Consider the following 26,172-nt stretch of genomic DNA (forward strand, 5'->3'; position numbering starts at 1 on the left):
ATGCACTGGAAGGAATTAAAAGCAGGCTCAATGAAGCAGAAGATAGAATAAGGGACTTAGAAGACAAGGTAGAAAAAATCGCACAGTCAGAGCAGCAAAAAAAACCCAACACTTAACAAGCATGAGGACAGTTTAAGGGAGCTTTGGGACAACATGAAGCAAAATAACATTCGCATTAGTTGTGCCAAAGGGGGAGGAAAGAGAGCAAGGGATAGAGAATTTGGTGGAGGAAATAATTATAGAAAACTTCCCTAGGCTGGCGAAGGAGAAAGCCACACAAGTTCAGGAAGCACAGAGGGTTCCAAACAAGAGAGACTCAAAGAGACCCACTCCAAGACACATCATAATTAAAATGGCAAATTTCAAGGACAAAGAGAAATTATTAAGGGCTGCAAGAGAGAGACAAGCAGTGGCCTACAAGGGAACCCCCATAAGGCTGAGAGTGGATTTCTCAACAGAGACCCTTCACCCCAGAAGGGAGTGGCATGAAGTTCTGCAAGTAATGAAAAGCAAGAACATGCAACCAGGATTGCTTTGTCCAGCAAGGCTATCACTTAAAATTGAAGGTGAAGTAAAAAACTTCCCAGACAAAAAAAGGCTAAAGGAGTTCAGTACCACTAAACCAGCACTGCAAGAAATGCCAAAAGAACTGCTTTAAGAAAAAGAAGGAATAGTGAGAGAAAGGTACATCAGCATAAAGGGGAAAAATGGCATTAAATAAGTTGATATCAATAGTAAGCTTAAATGTAAATGGAATAAATTGTCCAATCAAAAGACAAAGGGTAGCTGAATGGATAAGAAAACACGACTCAAAGATATGCTGTCTACAAGAGACCCACCTGAGAGCAAAGGACTCACACAGGCTAAAAGTGAAGGGATGGAGTAAAATATTCCATGCAAATGGAAAGGAAAAGAAAGCTGGAGTAGCAATTCTTACTTCTGACAAAACAGACTTCAAAATAAATACCATAAAAAGTTACAAAGATGGTCACTACATATTACTAAAGGGATCAATCCAACAGGAGGAAATAACCCTTATGAACATTTATGCACCCAATACAGGAGCACCTAAAGATATAAAAAATTTCTTGAGGGACTTTAAAGGGGAGATTGACAGCAACACAATCATTGTGGGGGACTTTAACACCCCACTGTCAGCATTGGACAGATCAAGACAAAAAATCAACAGGGAAACAGAGGCCTTAAATGAATCACTAGACCTAATGGATTTAATAGACATTTACAGAACATTTCACCCCAAAGCAGCAGAATACACATTCTTCTCAAGTACACATGGAACATTCTCAAAAATAGACCACATGTTAGGGCACAAGGCAAGTCTCTACAAATATAAGAAGATTGAAATCATATCAAGTATCTTCTCGGATCACAATGCCATGAAACCAGAAATCAACCAGTATAAAAAATAACTCAAAAATATTCAAACACATGGAGGCTAAATAGCATGTTATTAAACAATGAATGGGTTACAAATGAGATCAAGGAAGAAATCAAACACTTCATGGAAAGTAATGAAAATGAACAGACAACAATCCAAAACCTATGGGACACAGTGAAAGCAGTCTTGAGAGGAAAATTCATATCATTACAGGCCTATCTAAAAGAACAAGAAAAAGATCTAATGAACCATCTAACACAACAACTAAAAGAACTAGAACGAGAACAGCAAGAAAAGCCCCAAGAAAGTAGAAAGAAGGAAATAATAAAAATCAGAGCAGAGATTAATGACATAGAGACTAAAAAAAAAATACAAAAAAATCAATGAAACCAAGAGCTGGTTCTTTGAAAAGGTAAATAAGATTGATGCACCTTTAGCCAGACAAAGAAACAAAGGGAGAGGACCCAAATAAATAAAATCAGAAATGAAAGAGGAGATATAACAACTGACCCAACAGAAATATAAAAGATTGTGAGAAAATATTATGAGCAACTATATGCCAACAAATTGGACAACACAGGGGAAATGGACAAATTCCTAGAAGCATACAACCTTCCAAAGTTGAATCAAGAAGAGGCAGAAAACCTGAATAGGCCAATAACAGCTAATGAAATTGAAGCAGTAATCAAAAAACTCCCAGCAAACAAAAGTCCTGGACCAGATGGATTTACAGGAGAATTTTACCAAACATTCAAAGAAGAATTAACACCTATTCTATTCAAACTATTCCAGAAAATTCAAGAGGAGGGAAAAGTCCCAAACTCTTTTTATAAGGTCAGCATCATCCTAATCCCAAAACCAGATAAAGATACTACAAAGAAAGAAAATTACAGGCCAATATCCCTGATGAACATAGATGCTAAAATCCTCACTAAAATACTAGCAAACCAGATCCAACAATACATTAAAAAGATCATACATTATGACCAAGTGGGATTTATTCCAGGGATGCAAGGCTGGTACAATATCTGCAAATCAATAAATGTGATATACCACATAAACAAAATGAAGAGCAAAAATCATATGATCATATCAATAGACGCAGAAAAAGCATTTGACAAAATCCAGCACCCATTTCTGATAAAAACTCTCAGCAAAGCGGGAATAGAGGGATCATACATCAACATAATAAAGGCCATATATGACAGACCTACAGCCACCATCAAACTCAATGGGCAAAAACTAAAACCATTTCCATTAAAAACAGGAACAAGACAGGGATGTCCACTTTCACCACTCTTATTCTACATAGTACTGGAAGTCTTAGCCACAGTGATCAGATAAGAAGAAAACGTAAAAGGCATCCAAATTGGAAAAGAAGAAATAAAACTGTCATTATTTGCAGATGACATGATATTGTATATAGAAAATCCTAAAGACTCCATCAAAGTACTACTAGATTTGATAAATGAATTTGGCAAGGTAGCTAGATAAAAATCAACATCCAGAAATGAATGGCATTCTTACACACCAAAAATGAACTTTCAGAGAGAGAAACTAAAAAAGCAATACCAGTTATCATTGCAACTAAAAAAATAAGATGCCTAGAAATAAACTTAACCAAGGATGTAAAACACTTGTACTCAGAAAACTACGTGACACTGAAAAAAGAAAGAGGAAGACTTAAACAAGTGGAAGAATATAACAAGCTCATGGATTGGAAGAATTAATATCATTAAAATGTACATACTACCCAAAGCAATTTATAAACTCAATGCAATTTCTATTCAAATACCAACAGCATATTTCAGAGACCTAGAACAAACATTTCAAAATTTTATCTGGAATGAAAAAAGACCCTGAATAGCTACAACCGTCTTGAGAAAAAAGAACGGAGTGGGAGGGATCACATTACCAGACTTCAAACTATATTCCAAAGCCACTGTAATCAAAACCGCCTGGTATTGGTACAACAGGCATATAGATCAATGGAACAGAACAGAGACCCCAGAAATAGACCCACGCCATTATGGTCAGTTAATATTTGACAAAGGAGGCAAGAGTATCCAATGGAGTAAAGACAGTCTCTTCAATAAGTGGTGCTGGGAAAATTGGACAGGTACATGCAGAAGAATAAAACTATACCACCGTCTTTCACCATACACTAAAACAAACTCAAAATGGATAAAAGATGTAAATGTAAGTCACAAAACCATAAAAATCCTGGAAGAGAACATAGGCAGTAAAGTCACAGACATCCCACATAGTGGACTTTTCACTGATATATCTCCTAGGGCAAGAGAAACAAAAGAAAAAATAAACATATGGGACTACATCAAACTAAAAACTTCTGCACAGTAAAAGAAAATAGCCTCAAAATACAAAGGAACCCCATGATCTGGGAAAACATATTTGCCAAGGATGTATCTGATAAGGGGCTAATTTCCAAAGTATACAAAGAACTCATACTACTCAGCAAGAGGAAGACAAATGACCCAATTAAGAAATGGGCAAAGGACTTAAATAGACACTTCTCCAAAGAGGACATACAGATGGCCAAGAAACACATGAGAAAATGTTCAACGTCGCTAATCATCAGAGAGATGCAAATTAAAACCACAATGAGGTATCACTTCACACCTGTCAGAATGGCTACCATCAACAAATCAACAAAGAACATGTGTTGGCGAGGGTGTGGAGAAAGGGGAACCCTAGTACACTGCTGGTGGGAATGCAGACTAGTGTAACCACTATGGAAAACAGAATGGAGGTTCCTCAAAAAATTAAAAATGGAGCTGCCCTTTGACCCAATGATTCCACTCCTAGGAATGTATCCTAAGAATCCCGAAACATTCATCAGAAAGGATATATGTACCCCGATGTTCATAGCAGCACAGTTTACAATAGCCAAGATCTGGAAACAGCCCAAGTGCCCATCAGTAGATGTGTGGACAAAAAAGCTGTGGGACATTTACACCATGGAATACTATGCAGCTGTAAAGAAGAAGAATCTCATACCCTTTGGGACAGTATGGATGGACCTGGGGAATATTATGCTAAGTGAAATAAGCCAGGCAGCAAAAGACAAACATCACATGATCTCGCTTATATGTGGAATCTAAAGATCTTAATAAACTGATGAAGAGAATAGATTCAAAGACATGGAAGCATAGATGAAACTGATGAATGTCAGAGGGATGGAGGAGGGTGGGTGGGTGGAGGGGGATAGAGTAACCAAAGAATTTATATTCATATATGCACAACCCAAGGACAGGGACAATGGTTGGGAGAGGGACTGGGGAGGGGGAAGAAGAGGTGGAACGGGTCATTGGGGAGAAAAAGGGACATCTGTAACACTTTAAACAAAAATAAAATTTAAAAAAAAATAAAATTAAAATTAAAAATAAATAAATATGATTTAAAGATTTTTAAAAATAAAATTGAAGGAAATATAAAGAGATTTTCAAACCAAAAAATAATAAAATAAAATAAATGAAATGAAATAAAATAAAGCTAAAGGAGTTCATCACCACCAAACCAGTGTTACAAGAATACCTTAATATCAATAATACAATGGCAATAACTACTAAGCTACTAATAATCACCTTAAATGTAAATGGATTAAATGCTGCAATCAAAGCATGTAAGGTTAGAAGAATGGATAAGAAAACAAGACACATATGTATACTGTGTACAAGAGATGCACTTCAGAAAGAAAGACACACAGAGACTAAAAATGAAAGGATGGAAAAAGACATTTCATTCAACTAGAGAGGAGAAAAAAGATGGGGTAGCAATGCTTACACCAGATGAAATAGACTTTAAAACAAAGGCTATAATAAGAGACAAAGAAAGACATTGACAAAGAAAGACATTAAATAACAATAAAAGGAATCAATCCAACAAGAGGATGGAACCACTGTAAACATTTATGCACCCAACATAGAAGCACCTAACTATATAAAGCAAAACTTGATGGACATAAAAGGAGAGATCAAAAATAATACAGTCATAAAAAAATACAGTCATAAAAGGAGATTTTAAGACCTCATTGACATCAGTGGATAGATCTTCCAGGCAGAAAATAAATAAGGAAACAGCAGCTTTGAATGACACACTACATTAGATGGATTTAATTGATATTTTCAAAACATTTCATCCCAAAGCAGCAGAATATACATTCTTTTCAAGTGCACATAGAACATTTTCTGGTAATGACTACATTAGGTCACAAAGCAAGTCTCAAAAAAGTTAAAAGGATTAGAATCATATTATGCATTTTCTCTGACCACAATAGTATGAAACTAGAAATCAATTTCAAGGAAAAAAAAAACAACCCTGAAAAAAACACAAACACATGGAGGCTAAATAACATATTACTAAACAACATATGGGTTAACAAGAAAAATCAAGGGGAAAAAAAAAGATACATTGAGACAAGTGAAAATTAAAACACAACAAAATATCTATGGGACACAGCAAAAGTATTCCTAAGAGGGAAATTCATAGCATCACAGGCCTACCTCAAGAAACAAGAAAAAATCTCAAATAAACAATCTCACCTTACACCTAAAGAAACTAGAAAAAACAAATAAACAAACAAAAACAAAGCCCAAAGTGAACAGAAGAAAAAATAATAAATATCAGAGTGGAAATAAACAAAATAGGGTCCAAAAAAAAAAAAAAAACCCATAAAAAATCAATGAAACAAGAGATGTGTTTTTTTAAAGATAAACAAAATTGATAAAATTTTAAACAAACTTAAGAAAAAAAGTGAGGGAGCCCAAATAAATAAAATCAGAAACAATAAAGAAGAAGTGTCAACTGACACCACAGAAATACATAGCTACCAAACACATAGCTACCATAGTTATCAACATTATGAGAAAATACTATGAACAATTATATGCCAACAAATTGAACAATCTGGAAGAAATGGATAAATTCCTAGAAACATAGAATCTTCTAAAACTGAATCAAGTAGAAAACCTAAACAGACTGATTATAACCAATGAAATCAAAGCAGTGATAAAAACAAAAACCAAAACAAAACCCCCCAACAAACAAAAGTCCTGGACTGGATGGCATCACAGGTGAATTTTGTCAAATATTCAAAGAAGAATTAGCACATAATCTTCTCAAACTATTCCAAAAAATTCTAAAGGACGGAAGACTTCCAAGCTCATTTTATGTCAGAATTGTCCTGAATCTAAAACCAGATTAAAACATTACAAAAAATATATATATAAGCCAATATTCGTGACGAACATAGTTGCAAATCCTCTAAAAATATTAGCAAACCAAATTCAGCAATACATTAAAAATATATATTTTTTTATGTATTTCAAGATGGATTTATTCCTGGAATGCAAGATTGGTTCAATATCTGCAAATCAAGTAATGTGATACACCATAGAAACAAACTGAAGGACAAAAGTTATATGATCATATCAATAGATGCAGAGAAAGCATTCGACAAAATCTAGCACTAGTATATGATAAAAACTCTCAGCAATGTGAGAATAAAGAGAATATACCTCAACATAATAAAGGTCATATATGACAAGCTCACAGCTGACATTGCACTTAATGTAAAAAAGCTAAAAGCATTTTCCTTAAGATTAGAAATAAGACAGGAATATCTAATTCCACCACTCTTATTCAACATAGTATGGAAGTCCTACCCACAGCAATCAAACAAGAAGAAATAAAAGGCATACAAATTGGAAAGGAGGAGGTAAAACTGTCATTATTTGCAGACGACCTGACACTAAATATAGAGAACTCTAAAGATATTCCGAAATACTACTAGAACTGATAAATGAATTTAGATAAGTAGCAGGATACAAAATAAATATTCAGAAATTGTTTGGATTTTTTTACACCAATAATGAACTTTCAGAAAGAGAAACTACAAAAACAATCCCATTTACAGTTGCATAAAAAAACAAACCCTTATGAATAAATTTAACCAAAGTAGTAAAAGATCTGTACTTAGAAAACTGTAAGACATTGAAGAAAGAAACTGAAGAAGATACAAATAAATGAAAGCATAAAGCATGCTTATGAATAGGAAGAATTAACTTTATTAAAGTGTCCATACTACCCAAAGCAATCTATAGATTCAGTGCAATTCCTAACAAAATTCCAATGTCATTTTTCACAGAAATAGAATAATCCAAAAGTTTATATGGAACCACAAAAAACCCTGAATAGCCACTGCAATCTTGATGGAGAACAAAGTCGAAGGTATCATGCTATCTGATATCAAAGTATACTACAAAGCTATAGTAATCAAAACAGCATAGTACTGGCATAAAAACAGACACATAGATCAATGGGATAGAATAAGGAACCCAGAAATAATCCCACATTTATATGGTCAATTAATATATTACAAAGGAAACAAGAACATGCAATAGGTTAAAGAGAGTGTATTCAATGAATGGTGTTGGGAAAATTGGACAGATACATGCAAAAAAAAAAGAAATTAGACCATCTTCTTACACCATATAAAAGAATAAACTCAAAATGGATTAAAGACTTAAAAATGTAAGACTAAAAACCATGAAACTTCTAGGAGAAAACATAGGCACTAAAATCTCTGACATTTCTCTTAACAATATATTTTTTTCTGATACATCTCCTTGTGCAAAGAAAACAAACAAACAAAAATAAACAAATGGGACTACATCAAACAAAAACATTTTTTGCACAGCAAAGGAAACCATCAACAAAACAGCCTACTGAATGGGAAAACCTATTCAGCAGTGATATATCTTATAAGAGGTTAATATCCAAAATTTATATTTAAAAAATCATACAACTCAACACCAAAAAACCTCCAAACAATCCAATTAAAAATGGGCAAGGAACCCGAATAAACACTGCTACAAAGAGGACATACAGATGGATATTAGGCATATGAAAAAATGCTTAAGGTCACTAATCATCAGAGAGATGCAAATTTAAACCGAAATGAGATATCACCTCACATCTGTTAGAATCACTATCATCAATAAATCAACAAATAACAAGTGTTGGTGAAGATGTGGTGAAAAGGGAACACTTGTGCCCTGTTGGTGGGACTGCGGATTGGTGTAGCCACTGTGGAAAGCAGTATGGAGTTACCTCAAAAAATTCAAAATGAAACTGTGTTTTGACCTAGTAATTCTACTTCTGGAAATATATCTGCAGAAACTCCAAACACTGATTTGAAAGAATATATGCACCACTATGTTCATTGCAGTGTTATTTACAAAAGCCAAGATATGGAAAAAACCCAAGCGCCCAATAATAGACAAGTGGATATAAAAGTAGTAGTACATAGCCCTAGCCAGTTTGGCTCAGTGGTTAGAGTGCCGGCCAGAAGACTAATGAGTCTTGGGTTTGATTCCGTCAAGGGCACGTACCTGGGTTATAGGCTCAATCACTGGCCCTAGTCAGGGTGCATAAGGGAAGCAACCAATTGATGTGTCTGTCTCACATCGATGTTTCTCCTCTCTCTCTCTCTCTCTCTCTCTCTCTCTCTCTCTCTCTCTCCCTCCCACTCCCTGAAAAGCAATGAAAAAAATATCCTTGGGAGAGGATTTAAAAAAAAGTAGTGGTACATATATGCAGCCATAGAAAAGGATGAAATCTTACCATTTGCAACAGCATGGCTGGACCAAGACGATATTATGCTAAGTGAAATAAGTCAGACAGGAAAAGACAAATACCATATGATTCCACTTACATATGGAGTCTAAATAACAAAATAAATGCATAAACAAATGAACAGACTCATACAGAGAACAAATTAATGGTTGTCAGAGATGAATGGGTTGAGGTGCTGGGTGAAAGCACCTCAACCTATAAAGTGCAAATTGGAAGTTATAGGGATATAAAATATAGCATAGGGAACATAGTCAATAATATTGTAATAACTACATATGGTGCCAGGTGGGTACTTGAAATATTGAGGGGGGAACACTTTGTAAAGTATATCGTTGTCTAACCACTTTGCTGTATGCCTGAAATATATATAAAATACTATTGAATGTCAAAAAATAAATCAGCAAAGTTATTTGGGGAATTAAACACTCTTTCAGTAATTAATAAAACAAATACACAGAATATCAGTAATATTGAACACACTATCAACCAACTCAACTTAATTGAAAGTTATAAAACACTACATGGAACATCTCCAAAATATATATTTTTTCAACTGTATATAGAGCACTCACCAAAATAGACTATGTTCTGAGCCATAAAAGAAGTCTCAATAAATGTAGAAGGATGGAAATACTACAAGTATTTTCTCTGACCAAAATGCAATTAGATTAGAAATCAGCAACAAAAAGATTACTGAAAAATTCCCAAGTATTTGGAAATAAAATAATGTAGTACTAAATAGCCCATGATACAAAGAAGAAATCACAGTGGAAATTGGAAACTATTCTAAACTGATTGATAATGAAACAATATATAAAATTTATAAGGTGCAGCTTAGGTAGTATTTAGAGGTAAATATATAGCTTCCAATGCTTATATTAGGAAAGAATAAGATCTAGAATTAATTATCTAAAAGTTGTTTTATGTAAATATCAATACAATGTAAAAACCTCTAGATAGGATGGTTAGGAAAAGAGACAAATTATGTGTATTAGGAATGCTAATGGGTCATCATTACTGATCATACAGATATTAAAATAATAATGTGGCCCGAGTGATGTGGCTCAGTGGTTGAGCATCAACCTATGATCCAGGAGACTGAGGTTCAATTACTGGTCAGGGCACACGCCCGGGTTGTGGGCTCCATCCCCAGTGGGGGGCATGCAGGAGACAGCTGATCAATGGCTCTCTCATCATTGATGTTCCTATCTCTCTCCCTCTCCTTTCCTCTCTCTGAAATCAGTAAAAACATATTTAAAAAATAATAATGTGATATTCTGAACAACTTTATGTCAATACATTTTTAAAAATTAGATTAAATCAATAAGTTATTTAAAAGACACAAACTACCAGTATAATTCAATAGGAACTAGAGAATATAAATAGGCTTACATTAATCAAATATTTTAATCTGTGACTGACTGAGTCTCTCTTGATAAAGAAAATTCCATACTCTGACAGTTTTGAACTGGTAAATTCTACACAGTGTTTCTAGAAAAGAAGTGAACACTTTTTAATTTTATAATGTGAGTATTACCCAGATATGAAATCCAGAAAAAGACATTACAAGAAAACTATTTACAAATATATATTGTGTAGGTAGAGGCAAAATTTTTTATCAAAATTTTAGCCAGTCAAATTCATCAGTATATAAAGAAGTTTGCATCATATTCAAGTGGGTTTTACACTGGTAATTTAAGGATTGCTTAACATTTAAAAGCCATCAAGATACTTGATGATTAACAGAATACTCTTCACCAGCAGATAATCTCAATACATACCAGGAAGAGTATTTAACAAAATCCAACACCCACTAATAATAAATACTCTAAGCAATCTACAAACAGAGGGAAATTCCTCAGTTTGATAAAAAGTGTCTGTGAAAAACCTAGAGCTCACGACACATTTAATGAAGAAAGACTGAACATTTTCTGAGATTGTTCCCAATCTCAGAAACAGTAAGATGTCTGCTCTCTCCACTTGAGTTCAACATTGCCGAAAAAGAAAGAAAAGAAAGAAGGAAAGAAGAAAGGAAAGAAGGGGGAAAGGGAGGAAGAGAGGAAGGGAGGGAGGGAGGAAGGTAAATTGAAAAGGATATAGTAAAATTGTCTTTAAAAAGTGTCATTTACAATGGCATCAAAAACACGAATTCAACAAAATGTAGTACAATCTGGTCAGTAAAAATGACAAAACTTTTCTGAGAGAAATATCTAAACAAATAGAGAGATATATTGTATTTATAGATTGGAAGACTCAGTATATATTTAAATTTTTTAATTGTGGTAAAATACCCATAACATAAATTTTACCACTGTAACTATTCCTAGGTGCACAGCTCAGTGGTGTTGAGTACATTCACATTGCTCAACCAATCTTCAGAACACTTCTCATCTTGCAAAACTGAAACTCTCCACCCATTGAACAGTCTCCTCCTACTGTCTCCACCAGCCCCTGGTACCCAACATTCTATATTCTCTTTCAGTGAATTTGACTACTCTAGATCCCTCATGCAAATGAAATCATACAGTATTTGTCTTTTTTGTGATTAGCTTATTTCACTTAGCATAAAGTCCTCAAGGTTGTAGCGTACATCAGAACTACCTGGCTTCTGATTTAGTGGGTCTGGGTGGGACCAAAAAATATGCATTTCTAGTAAGTTCTCAGGTAATGCTTTTGCTATTGGTTTGTGGACCACACTGGTTTAATTAATGTAATTCTGACAAATACCTATGAGGGAGGTACTATTATTTTCCCCATTGTAAACACAAGGAAACGGAGACATAGACTGAGTAATGTGGGTACACCCTCCTCTTCCCCCAAAGGAAGTGGTAAGGTTGGATTTGAACCCAGGCAGTCTGACTCTGGTTCTGGATTTTAAATGCTACACCACACAATTTCCTATATAATTAGTTCCACCAGAGAAATCTTACACACTTAGACAGCAGCCTGGTAGACTTATTGCCATCTGATATAATTTTAAAGATATTATCCCCAAAAGACAATAAACATTTGAGAGTTAGTGAAATAAGCTACATATATTGGCAAAATCTTGGTTAAAAAAAGAACAGTCATTGTGATCATTGTCTTTCAAGTTAAGTTAGAAACTAAAAAAGGCAGAAGTTAACATAATAGGTGGATAAACCTTATAAAACCTTCAAACCTTTCTGGAATTTTAAGGTTTAACCCTAAATGTGGATTACTGTTTGCACTGAATTGAAAAGCTTTTAAAATCTACAGTTTTCTTTTCTGGCTTTCTCCTGGGCTGAGCAGGTCAAAACGTGTTATATAAACTCAACAGAAAACATTTCCAAGTTAAATTTAGTTATCTGGAGTCTACAATTTCAGGCATAGTGGACAGACAGAACACATCCCAGATCTAATGATGACTGTGATTTTTAACTTATATGACACCTAATATGCTCTAAATGGCTATAGTCACTTTTAAGGCCTTAAAGCCAAAGTAAAGATGTTAATTCATAGTGGAGTCAGTTCAAAAAATGAAGAGGAAAAAATATATTCCAATCAGTGTCTAAAGTTAGGTGGGTCTTCAGAAAATCCTCTACAAGTCTGTTTTCCCCAACATCTTGTCAAAGGAAAGAGCATACTGTGAAGGGATCAATGTATGTGCAAGCATGAAGTAAAGATATCTCTGTTAGTTCGTAATTATTTCACAGCATCAGCAACTGGTGACACAAGAATTGGAATAATCATCACTACATATACCCATTTCTCTACACCAAAAGATTGGGGAAACTCCCCTACTTGTGTTGTTCAGAGTCTAGTAAGTGGTGATCAGGAAACTACTACTTCAACCTAATTGAAGTCCCTTCAGGTGTTAGTCTCACACTACTGGCATTTTTTGTTATGGTAGTTGTTGTTTTGGTGGGAGGCTGCCCCCTGTATCGTAGGATACAGCAACACCCCTGGCCTCTATTCTACATTAGAGTAGCAGCTGCTCCCAAGCCCCAGTTGAGATCATGAGAAATATCTCCAGACATTACAAATGTCCCCTGGGGGACAAGAGCACTCTTGAGAACCACTGATTTGGACCCATTCATCTTCTTCTATCTTAAATCATTGCCACCAAGGCCAAGGCCATGCTTTACAGTTCTTGGAAATAATTATTAAGTGATTAATAATTAATTAATCTCTTGGGGTTTTCCCCCCCTCTAGATAAAACAACCTCAAATCATAAGAGGTATGTTCACCTACCTGCTAGCTGTAATCTTGAAAGTTAGAAGAATTGTTTGAGGGCCCGCACACTAAACTCCTCATATTTCAGTTTAGGCTCATGAAATAATATATTTGATCCAGTTCAAAAAAAGAATAGATATAAAATAATGGTTCAAAAGTCTTTGAAAAGGGAAATAAATTATAGAATAAAGATTGTTGCTCCTAATACCACTAGGAAAAGCAACATTGTAATTAGGTAACTGTATGGACATGCACTAGCAGGAGCTCAGGAGACATGCTTTGGTTTTTTTTGTTTTGTTTTTGTTTTGTTTGTTTGTTTTAATTTATCTTTATTGTTGAAAGTATTACAGATGTCCTATTTTTTCCCCATTGACCCTTTCTACCCCTCACCTGCCCTTCACCCCCATCCCAGGCCTTCACCACACTATTTTCTTTGTCCATGGGTCATGCATATACGCACATAAGTTTTGGTTAATCTCTTTCCACTCCCACCTTCCCTCTGAGAATCCTCAGTCTGTTCCATGTTTCTATGTCTCTGAATCTATTTTGTTCATCAGTTTATTTTGTTCTTTAGATTCCACATATAAGTGAGATCATGTGATACTTGTCTTTCTCTGGCTTATTTCTCTTAGTGTAATACTCTCCAGGTCTCTCCGTGCTGAGGAGACATTCTTTGAAGATGTGCAGTTGACTAGCTGACACTCACCTGGTACCTCCATTTGCTAATTTTTTTTTTCTAGTTTTGTGAGTAAACGGGCAGTTTGCCTTTCAAGAAGCAACTTAGTAAAGAATCAAATCAGCAGTATTGTAGGGGCATTGAACTGAGGCAAATACATTAGAGAAAAAGACACAGTGATGAGAGATTTCAGGGACACACAAGAGCTTCAAAATGATGCACACAGCTTACTAGAGAGGATTTCTGTACTGTATAAGAAGGAAATAAGTAAAAAGAAGGAAAATATACTACATTTGTGCACATTTTGTTTAGTGACAGTGATGTATGCCTATTGTTTAATATTTTAAATGAATCAAATGGTAATCAGTGTTTAGTAAGAGATAAATAAAATGTTTTAACAAGCATCCAATAAAAGTATACTTGCCAGGAGCTGTGCTGAGTGCTGAGGTTCCATGGTTTGCAAAGAACTACATTGCCAAAGCCAGAGAAAACTGCAGCAGTTTCATGAGCTCTGTTCCCAGGACTGATGTTTTCAGGTCTGTATGACACAGAGCAGTATTATAGCAAGTTCTTTTTAGTACTTCAAGTATACTGAATGCTATTAACATTTTAAATGATTCTATTATTATATGCAAGCTTCCAGCACAATTAATGTAGTTTTTTAGAGTTACATGGAAGTGGGTAAGACATTTAACCTGTCTCTAACTACTGTGTAATAGGAGCCATTCCACATTTTGATGAAGGGTAATGGTGTGAGGTAGGAAAGAATGGTCTTTAGAAAGTCAGAGGAATGATGACTCTGGCACTTGCTCAGTGTAACCTTCTCTGAACCTCAGTATCTGTAGCTGAGATAAGCATATAATAATACTTGTCTTCTTACCTCAGTTCTGGACTTGAATGAGCTAGACTGTAGGAAAATACTTCTGTATACTACTAAGAACTATACTATTTCATACTAATGACAACATAATGATATTGTAGAGGTCATTTTTCCTTGTATTTTAGAATCATGTACACACTAAGCATTAAGTCATATCATTGTTTTAATTATGAAAAATCGTGATTAAGAGAAAGCTGAATGAGTGTCTCTACTTTTAGCATTGTCTTAATCAGTTCAGGCTGCTATAACAAAATACCACAGACTGGGTGGCTTATAAACAACACAAATTTATTTCTCACCTTTCTGGTGGCTGGAAAGTTCAAGATCAAGGCACCAATAGGCAGACCTGATGCCTGGTAAGAGCCTGCTTCTTGGTTCATAGTATTTTCACTGTTTGTGTCATATGGTGAAAGGTGTCTTTTTTATAAGGGCACAAATCCCTATGATGAGGGCTCCATCTTCATGACCTAATCACCTCTCAAATGCCCACCTCCTAATACTATCATCTTGGAGGTTAGAATTTCAACACATGAATTTTAGGGGGACACAAGCATTCAGTTTATAGCAAGCATTTTAATGCAAAATGAGAAATGTGTAAAATTTCCAAGGAGCTAACCTCACCAGCTTGTCCATATGCCTTCTTACCCAGCTTCCCCTCACTAGAGCTGAGTTGCTGAAGGCATTCCCTTGCTTTGAAATGGACAAACTGGTGCACGCAAAGGTCAACAATAGTGTTCTAAGAGCAGAACAGTTTTGCTATGAGCAAACATGTCAGTTCAAATTTCTCTGAAGCCTGCAAGAATATTTCTTTATATGTGGGAGACCAACACGGTGTGGTGTTGCCTCTGGCCCTTACCTAGCTCCTTGCCCCAGGGTAGAATTATCAACAGGAGACAGATCTCTCCAGGGCCACCTAAAGCCCTGGATTTGCCACCAGCAGCACTAGCTAGAGGAAAGAGTGCTTTGAACACACAAGCCTTGCATTTGAATGAACTTGCATCTGCATTCTATCCAATGCATCTATTCTCTATTTAGTATATATTTAAATTGATTCTACTATATTCCTAGATATTCCTTGCATGTGTGTGGTATTTTAATCCCATTATTGTCTTCTGGCAGCATGGTCCTAGTGATTGTCTGTGACAGGTAGTTTTTAAAATCCCAAGGATTGCAAGAATGGGCACAGAAGTCAAATAATCATAGAGTCTTTAAACAGAAATGATTACAAAATAAACAAATTCATACTTTAAAGCAATGGGAAAGATTAAACATTAAATGAACCAATTGTACATTAAGAGAGGACTTCAGAAACCTTAAATTGTACTTAGTGTTCATGAAAATGAAAATTATTACTATTGGTTAAAGTATGTCCACACTGTTTTGGCAACATTATTTAGCTTCAACACACAGCTACTAAATTACCCTTTGTTGCTTTTGAGTGAAGCAGAATTTCCTCCACCATTTTGAATAATTTTAAAGTAACTTTCCAGAATGCTCAGTGAAATAAGATATGCTTACTAGAGTTTTCCAATAAGAAACTTCATAACCTTTAAATAGCACTGTCTTTGAACTGAAACAATTAGGAATGTCTCCAATGAGATGAAGAATGTGGTTGTAAAAGCTCATTGAATGTGTGTTTTATGACATCTGTCTATTTTGTGATCTGGAAATAATGGACTAAAAAAGAGGAAAAAATTCTCAGTTTTTAATTTTCCCCCCACTTGTGCTAGAAGCTCTCCATTAAACGCACACACACACACACACACACACACACACATTTATTAAGTACTGAATTTTATGTTGTACTATGATAAATGCAGAAAACCTCCTGGACCAGGTCTTAGATATGTTATCATTGTTTCTACTTTATAAATGGAATAGCCAAATTCTAGAAGAGATAAACAACTTCCCATAGTTACTCTGTCTTCAGTGGGAACTAACGCTCAGGTGTCCTGACGAAGCAAAGCCCTCTGAAAGGCAAGATTAACCTCACTGAACAAATTCAGCCAAGAGTCCTTTCATTGTATTTGCTAAGCGATGGCAGTGACCCAGCCTATACATTGTGCTCAGTCTCCCAGGGTTCTCATTTTGGTGTCCCAGCCAGCAACAGCTCAAACAAAATAACTTCAGCGTTTGAAAGAATCTGCCTGGACCACGTAGAACTTCAAAAGAAGCCATGGACCACAGTAGCACTAATGGATGCTAATGGAGCTGACCTTCGTGATTAAATCTAGTCTCCCCTCTCCAGCCCCTAAAGGTATTATATATAGTAAGGCTTTTAGAGAGACAATAACTTTTATTTTCCCTCTGCCCTGAGTTTTGTATAAAGGAGTAAATGGAACTACCAGTGCTATTCTCAGCAAGTGAGTTCTGTTGTTTGTCCTCGAAGCAGGCTCTCCCCAAGATGATCTTCTTCAGGGTTTAGGAAATCAAGAGACCGGCAAGGGAGCATGGTTTTTCATGCGTGTGCCTATTTCCTTCACACTCCACTGACTGCTTAGCAATGTGTAATGTCACTTTTGTGCTATCTTGTCTCGATGATCATTAATCACTTAGTACCATTTCTAGCTTCTATTCTTTCCAACCTCATCACTCTCAAATTTGTTTGACTCAAGCAGTATTGGCCATAATATTTGTATTTTTTAACTTGAGTTAGTTGCTAAGGTTAATATTTACATGTTTATCTGCATTCTGGCTTTCCTTGAACACCCAGAAGATTTGGATCTACTGAGCCAACATTCCCTCATAGCTGAGGACTGCTGGCCCCTAAAGGTGATGCCTCAGTCCTTACTTTTCCTCTTGTATTTCACCCAGCCAACTTCAGACATCTTAGAGCCACAGGCATTTCTGAGAGTTTTCCATCCCTGCCTCTCTCAACATATGATACCACGTACCTCTCTGTTTTGAAAACTCTTCTTTTGGCTTCTCTTAAGTAGCACTATTCGCTCTCCAGCTACCTTTCTTTTCTCTCTCTGTGCCCTCCTTCAATGACTTTTTCCACCTCCTATCTTTGTTTTTTCTTCTAATATGTCTTTATTGATTTCAGAGAGAGGAAGGGAAAGGGAGAGAGATAGAAACATCAATGATGAGAGTAATTGATTGGCTGCCTCCTGCCCGCCCCCTACTGGGGATGGAGCCTGTGACCTGGGCATCTGCCCTGACCAGCAATTGAACCTTGATCTCCTGGATCCTAGGTTGATGCTCAACTGCTGAACCATGCCAGTGTCCTCTTTACTCTCTCTCTTACTCTCCCTCAGAACTTCATCTATCTCCATGACTTAAATTAGTAATACTCTAAAGATGATGTTTATACCCCTTTACCAGTTCAACCAAATACAATTGCATGTAAGTGCAAAAATGAAAACAAAGCACTGTTATTTTTCTTAAGGATCCCAGTAAGATACAGTGGTACATCTCTGTTGACGAACATTTCGGTTTACGCCTAAACCTGGAAGTAAATGCTTCGGTTTTCGAACCCGCCTCAGAAGTCAAACATGCCACACGGCTTCTGCTGAGGGCAAGATCCTGAGGCCTAGCTGTCAGCTGTTGATCCCTTGGTTTTTGAACGTTTCAGAACTTGAACAGTCTTCCAAACAGATTACATTAAAAAACCAAGGTACTACTATATATGTTTAAAAAAATATAGTGCAATTTGGTAAATGCTATAATAGTGGTATAATACAACAGTCCCCACAGAGGTCATCTTGATGACTGAGTGTCAGTTTACCATTGGAATAATGGTAAAGGATATATTTTATAGATTTTTTTTTTCCTGTGTCTTAGGAAGCATTTCAAACTGCTTGCTATACACCTATACTTGGATATTCCACTAGTGATCAAATTAAACAAGTCCAAATCTGATCACTTATCTTCTTAACCACCTACCATACATGCCTTCCTCCACACACTAGTTTTTTCTTTGGGCTTTCTTGTACCAGCTGCTACCATCCCAATTCTCCTGATAATCTAACCTTAAAAATGTCATCCTTGACTCTTCTTTCTGATACCCAACCATGTCAGACTCTGATTCTCCCTTTAAGTGTCTTAAATCCACACCCTCCTGGTTTAAGTCATCAGTATGGCATCTCGACTGATGATGTCAGTAGCCCTGTGAAGGCTCCACCAGTCCTGGCCTTCCCTTTTCTGTACCTGCTGTACAACATGCTTGGAGCCCTGAAAATAGAGCTGTGAGTTCAGCATGTCCTGGGCCCTGTTTGAAATGCTTTACATGTATTAACTTATTTAATCCTCATGTCAACTTGGCTAGATAGGACTATTATTATTCATCCAGTAATTGGTCCAAGTTGACACATTCAGTACATAACAGAACAGGGATGCAAGCCACACAGTTTGAGCCCAGAGCCCACCAACCTATCACTTACTAGCCAGCATTGTCCAAGCACAGTCTTGCTTGAAAACCACTGGGGGACTCCAGAATACTATATCATTTTTTAGACCCTCGAAGACTTTTGAAAAGTTGGCCCTCAAACAGCTCTTTAATTTCCCTCTCTGTTCCTCAGTATTTTGCATTGAGTTTGTCCTAAGTTCTAAGGAGTGGGAAATTGGGAGGGGGGGTAAAGAGGAGGAAATGGGGGACATCTGTAAAACTCTCAACAATAAAATAAATTTTAAAAGAAAGTTAACACACATGACACTTTTAAAACAGTGCCTAGGGCACTGTTGACTCTTACTCTCTTACCCAATCACTTGTGGAATTGTGACTATTCTCATTTAAATATCTCTTGAATCTACACCCTCCTTTTCAATTAGTGGCTATTGTTATTCTATGTGTCTGTTTTCCCTCACCAAATGGTTTCAGTAAAAAGTTAATTGTGGTACATATATCCTTTCTGATGAATGTTTCAGGATTCTTAGGATACATGTTCATAGCAGCACAGTTTACAATGGCTAAGATCTGGAAACAGCCCAAGTGCCCATCAGTAGATGAATGGATAAAAAAGCTGTGGGACATTTACACCATGGAATACTACGCAGCTGTAAAGAAGAATAATCTCGTACCCTTTGGGACAGTATGGATGGACCTGGAGAATATTATGCTAAGTGAAATAACCCAGGCAGTGAAAGGCAAATATCACATGATCTCGCTTATACGTGGAATCTAAAGAACTTAATAAACTGATGAATAGAATAGATTCAATGACATGGAAGCATAGATGAGACTGATGAATGTCAGAGGGATGGAGGAGGGCGGGTGGGTGGAGGGGGAGAGAGTAACTAAAGAATTTATGTCCATATATACACAACCCAAGGACATGGACAATGGTGGGGAGAGGGACTGGGGGGCGGGGAAGGAACGGGGTGGAACGGGTCATTGGGGAGAAAAAGGGACATCTGTAATATTTTAAACAATAATAAAATTTAAAAAAAAAATTAATTGTGGCTCCCTGACGTGCTGGGTCCTCTCTTTTTTTATTTGGCCAGGCTGTTGCCCTGCCTGGAGTGCTCGTCCCCCTGTTCATTTTGGCGGATGCAAACGCATTATCCTCAAATGGCACAGATTTCTCCCACCTTCTTTCTGATTCACTTTCTGATCTCTAGCCTGCACTTTAACAGAATCATCTCTCCCTCCTCTGTTTCTAGACCACTCTGCTCATGCCTCTGGGATAGTCTTACACCATTCTGCTTTTGAGCATAAGTGTGCATACACTTGTAATCTTTTCCCTTTTTGAGATAATAAACTCCTGGAGATTCAAGAGCATCACTTTTTCATTTTTTTCTTTCCTGGGGCTAAGCTCAGTGACTTGTATTATTTTATATTTAATAAATACTGAATAATATTGGTAATATAAAAAATGATAGGTGAACTCTGCAACAACTTGGATCATTCATTTGATAACTTAATGCAAAAGTTGAATAGAAAAATTAGGCACAAGTAAATATATTAGGATCAAAATGTGTCTTAAGGTATGACATCTGCAAATAAAATGAGAGTCAATGGGATAATGTATGTCAGTATAACATATGCTATCTAATACAAGTTTATAGGATTATATAAAAAGATGTATATTCACACTACAGGTAAATAAAAAACCCCGGCATTTATGGAGCATATAAAGTTCTGTGTTTGGTTATAATTGGATTGGAAAAAGTAACTTTGGGGATAAATCTGAGCTGCCCTAAATCCTTTGTTAATTGCACATAAACACAACCATAACTAAATAAAGTGGGGCTTTGAGAACCTAGGAGTCTTAGATCCTGGAGGAGGGAGACTGTTCTGGTCCCAGAGTGGATCCTATAAACGCGTGGTGGTGAGAGCAGAGGAAGGGAGGAGGGCAGGTTGAACGAGGTTGCCAGGAGCCAGCCACCTGTGTACACCGGAATGCCGGTGCCCGTAAGAGAAATGAGCTACTGAGGAACCAAACCTCAGCTTTGAAGCTCAAACGGCAGATCTTGGAAGTGGTCCAGGTGACAGTGAGATCATTGAAGGCCTATGTAGGTTACCCAAAGATATCTTTGACTATCACAGAGGAGTGGGAAATGAGGAAAATTTTGTCTGCTCTTCTACTTGAGTTTAAATACTTAGCCCTACTGATGTCAGAGAAATTAATGGGCCAGATTTCCCAGACAAGACTGGGAGTGAGGGTCTTGTTATATCTTCAGAAAAGTGAATTTTCTAAGACTTGCATGAGAGAATGGAATGTGGAAGAAGGCTTTGTTTGCATAAAGCTACACTTTAGATTCCAAAGTCCCCTGCCCCTTAAGCCAGTCCTGGAAAGGTGCAGCTGGGAGTTCAGTAAAGCCAGAGGTAAGGTCAGTGTCCAGAGTTTCCGTCCCATCTTGCAGCCTGGTGTGGTTCAGCATTCAGGCCAGATTAAAGATCATTAGTCCATGTGTGGAGCCCAACACGGCCATGTGCCTTGTGGGCACAAGGGAGCACAGCACCTTGCAGCAGGAGTCCCAAGAGGGCCCTGCACCCTGGAGCCAAGAGAGCCGAGAGAGCAAACTTCCTTTGTTTGGAAGGTTTTATATTTAGATTTCACTCCCTTGCAGTGGCCATGCCCATCCTGGCCAGTTACCTGTTTCCAGGCAAGCATTTTCCCACATCATTCAGACCTTACTAAGCATGCATCTAAATTGCCTTTGTCTAGCTCCCTCTACCAATCAACGGGGAATAGACTTGGAGAATGTTAAACGTAGTTTTTTGGCAAAGCTGTGTAAATGGCATGCCTATATCTTGTCTTCCCTTTCACTCCTTTTCCGTTTAATAACCAGGTTATTACAATGGTATCAATATGTTGATACAAGCCGAAAGGAAACAGATCATCAATTATCAGATAGTCAGGTGTCTGTATGACATAGGACATAATGTCTAGTCTTTCTTTGATCATTCTATCATTTGTAAAATTAGAGTGCATTTTAAAGGCTGTGTGTGTGTGTCTGGGAGGGGGATCTTCTCTGATCAGCATTCCTTTAACAGTGGCCTCAGTAGCTAAGGAGGATCATAGACAGCATTTAGTGACACTTTCAACCCGTGGACTTTCTTGGATCTAAATAGTAGAGCCTTTAACCTAGGACTGAATTAGCATTTATGGGCCTGCCTATGAAGAGAGACACATTGGGAGACCCAAGACTTGGATTTGAATCCAGGAACTCTCTCTTAGTAAATGTTTTACCAAAGTTTGTGAAACTCTGCACCACAGTGCCTGGCACAGAATTAAATTTGGGTCTTACTTATTCTTTTTTCTTCAGTTTTATAAAATCATTAGACTTTCCCTATGTCTTCCCTTGTCAGCTGGCAAAAATAAGTGATTAGAGAAATAAATTGAGGCACAGAAGAGTTAGGAATTTGAAAATTTGAAGGAGATCATATAGAAAATAAGCAGATTTTAAACGAGTCAAAACTTCTATGATCATTTTAATGTATAAAGTGTTTTACATTTTTTTGTGTTCAAAATACTACAGATGTCCATTTTTCTCCCCATTGACCCATCCCACCCCCTCTTCAGACCCTCTCCACACCATTGTCTATGTCCTTGGGTTGTGCATATATGCATATAAATTCTTTGGTTAATCTCTCCCCCTTCACCCACCCTCCCTCCTCCATCCCTCTGAGATTCATCAGTCTGATCCATGCTTCCATGTCATTGAATTATTTCTGTTTGTTTATTAAATTCATTAGATTCCACATATAAGTGAGATCATGTGATGTTTGTCTTTCTCTGCCTGGCTTGTTTCACTTAGCATAATATTCTCCAGGTCCATCCACACTGTCCCAGATGGTGCAAGATCCTTCTTTACAGCTGCATAGTATTCCATGGTGTAAATGTCCCTCAGCTTTTTTATCCACTCATCTCCTGATGGGCATTTGGACGGTTTCCAGATCTTAGCCATTGTAAATTGTGCTGCTATGAACATAGGGGTGCATATATTCTTTCTGATTAGTGTTTCAGGGTTCTTAGGATATATTCCTAGAAGTGGGATCACTGGGCCAAAAGGCAGCTCCATTTTGCATTTTTGAATTGATTTTGTTTATTCTCCACAACACATCTCATGGTTCATTATTTCTATCATTAAATAATAGCAATAATAAATTGGTTTGAATCAGTCTTGATTATACGAGATCTCATCCCTGACTGGAAACAGAGAGTGAGGCAGAAAAAGGGATACAGAAGCCTAGTAGACAGGGTCCACTAGATCTGGGGATCCTGATTTGGTCCCGAGCTCTACCAGGTAGGGTGAGAAGAAGAGTGTGAAGTTCATGGAGTCACATTGCAAATAACTTATCTCTCTTGGGAATGGCTAATGATCTTGAATAGATCTGGAGTCAACTTCTTGAATCTGGGGAAAGCATAAAAAATGAGATGAGAGCTAACAAATATGAAATTTGTCAAAACACAACTGTATGTCCAAACAAATGTGTGGAATTAGTAAGGTGGTTGGGGTGGGAAGGGGGCAATGCATTATGGAGGTAGCATAAGTTGATATAAATAAGGAGCCTGACTATCACTTCTTCCAAAAGCAATGCCCATGTGTACCATGGATACCCAGCTTAAAATATCCTATTGTTTTTTCTGTGGACATTTTCTCCAATATGTTTTTTGCACCACCTGCTGGCAAAGAACAGTGATCTTACCTCTCATTTATGGAAAGACACATATTTCAACTGCTGGAGAGAAAGGACTGGGGAGCTAAAGACCAACTTTGTTTATTGTAAACATATAGCCACCACTGCCAAACAGCATCCAATTCCTTGTCACCACCTTGTTAACAAGTTTTAAAATGTGCCAGGTGATATACACAGGTGTTTTCTTTCTGAAAGCGTCATAATAATATGAAAAGGTTATTCTGGATTAAGTTAGTGGAAAAGAGAATGTTATTTTCAGTGATTAAGAGAGACTGTCTACCTAGTACACCTGTCTAATATCCAGACTAATTTTGGGGGTTTTTTTTGGAAAGCATTTCTAGGCTACCATTATTTAAAAATGCTGACATAACATTTTTTATGTGTTTATTTGTTTATTGCCAAAATACCACTTAGATTTTGGAGACTGAACAACACTTTTGGAGCAGTCCAAAAGTAAAATGTTCTACCCTGAGTGTTTGAAGTGACTTTCCTGAGTGAGATTTTGGAGAACATACTGAGATACTTTCATCATGCTCTTTTTGCCACTTTGGAAGATATTTAGCTTTGCTTTTCTTTTTTTGTCAGTAGGAATGAAATTTCCAAGCTAAATTAATAAGGGTCAAAGAGACTGAAGATTTCATCCATTATCCCTACCTCTGATTTTTTTATATTCTGCATCTGGAAACCTGGGTTGGGGAACAGGAATAGAATGGAGTTCCAAGTGCACAGAAGAGGGAGAAGTGGCTTATGAGTAGATGTGGTGGAACTCAAATACTTTTCTTTAAATAGTCATTCCATTCCCTATTTGGTTGCACTAAGTAATTGGAACACATTTCTTGATTCTCTGAACACATTTTTGTGATATTTTTTGGACTTTGAATAAATGTCTCAGACCTCCTTTATCCTCATTGTTTAGTCTCTCTTTTATCCATTCCATCCATTCTATTCTATTTCATGACACTGCATTTCAGCTCAACATTTATCACCAGTTACCATGTAAAGGATCTGTATTTGGAAGACACTAGGGGAGACACAAATATGAAGATGTGGTTCAGATGCTCAAAGAACCTAGTGCTTACTTTGGGAGAGAAGACAAGTACCCAAATCTCCTTAGTACAATGACATCATTCTTCTTCCAGAGGAACACCTAAATAAAATATCATGGAAATGTTGAGGAAAGGCAGACTACTTGGACTGGGGAACTAGAGAAGAGCCTAGAAAAAGAACCAAGCAGAAATATTTAAAAGTAAACCAATACCTCAAATCCTCATTCTTTCTTTTAACTGGAAAAGTTCATTTTCCAGACTCAGATTCTTATTTGTTTGTGTCACTTGTTTCCTGCTCCTAAAGTACAGATTCAGGACCTTAGTAGAGGGTCAAAAGAGGGCAGGCATTTAATAAACTCTGGTAAGCTCTCTTTTGATAGGTTCAAAATATTTCAGTAGCCTTTAAAAAAAAGAGCACATTAATGTTTTTAATCAGCAGAAGCTGGATCTGTTAATGATAAGCATTGTTCCAAATGTTGACTCCATTGGGAAGTAAACTCTAAAGCTCTGTTTGTTATTTTAAAGTGGCATCTGGAAAAATACTTTTGATCTAATATTGAAGTCCTCTTGAAATGTGTAAGCTGCTCCACATGGAACCAGATGCATAGAATGTGTCTTGGGAAGCTATTTCAAAGACTGAGGAATTGAATTCATGTTTGGTGGCAACATCAGTGTCTTCCAGGCTCTCATAACCCGTTTGTTTTCCAAATAAATCCATAAAACAGATGTGACTAAAGGATATTGAAGAGATGCCAAGGTGACGTGAACTAGCCACGTTAAAAGCACAAGTGGCTTCCTTTAGAAATGATGCCTTGATTTGTAGTTTTCCATCTTGTTTAGATTAATTGCATTTCTGTTATAAGTACATGAAGTCATACTTAGTGCCTTTTAGAACAAAGGAACTAATACAAAAGGTGTGATGGTATTTGAAATAGCTTATACAAAACTGAAAAATGCAAGGTGATGGAAAAGTCTCAATAGTTTTCTGACATAGTAGTTAAATAATTGCAATAAGCAAATTCTCTCTCAAAATATATTTTATATTTCTAGTCAATTAGACATTCTCTGATCAAATAAAATCTTAAATAATTTTAAATGAATGAAAACAATGTTTGAGAGAAGGCATATAAGATTTTAATTAAAAAATATCTAGGTTCTAAATAACTCATCATTAAAAAATAAACATATAGTCAATTAATTGATAAGGGCTAGTTTGCATAAGAAATTACCCTGATC

The sequence above is a fragment of the Miniopterus schreibersii genome (assembly GCF_964146895.1).
Source record: "Miniopterus schreibersii genome assembly, chromosome: 2".
Lineage (NCBI taxonomy): Eukaryota > Metazoa > Chordata > Mammalia > Chiroptera > Miniopteridae > Miniopterus > Miniopterus schreibersii.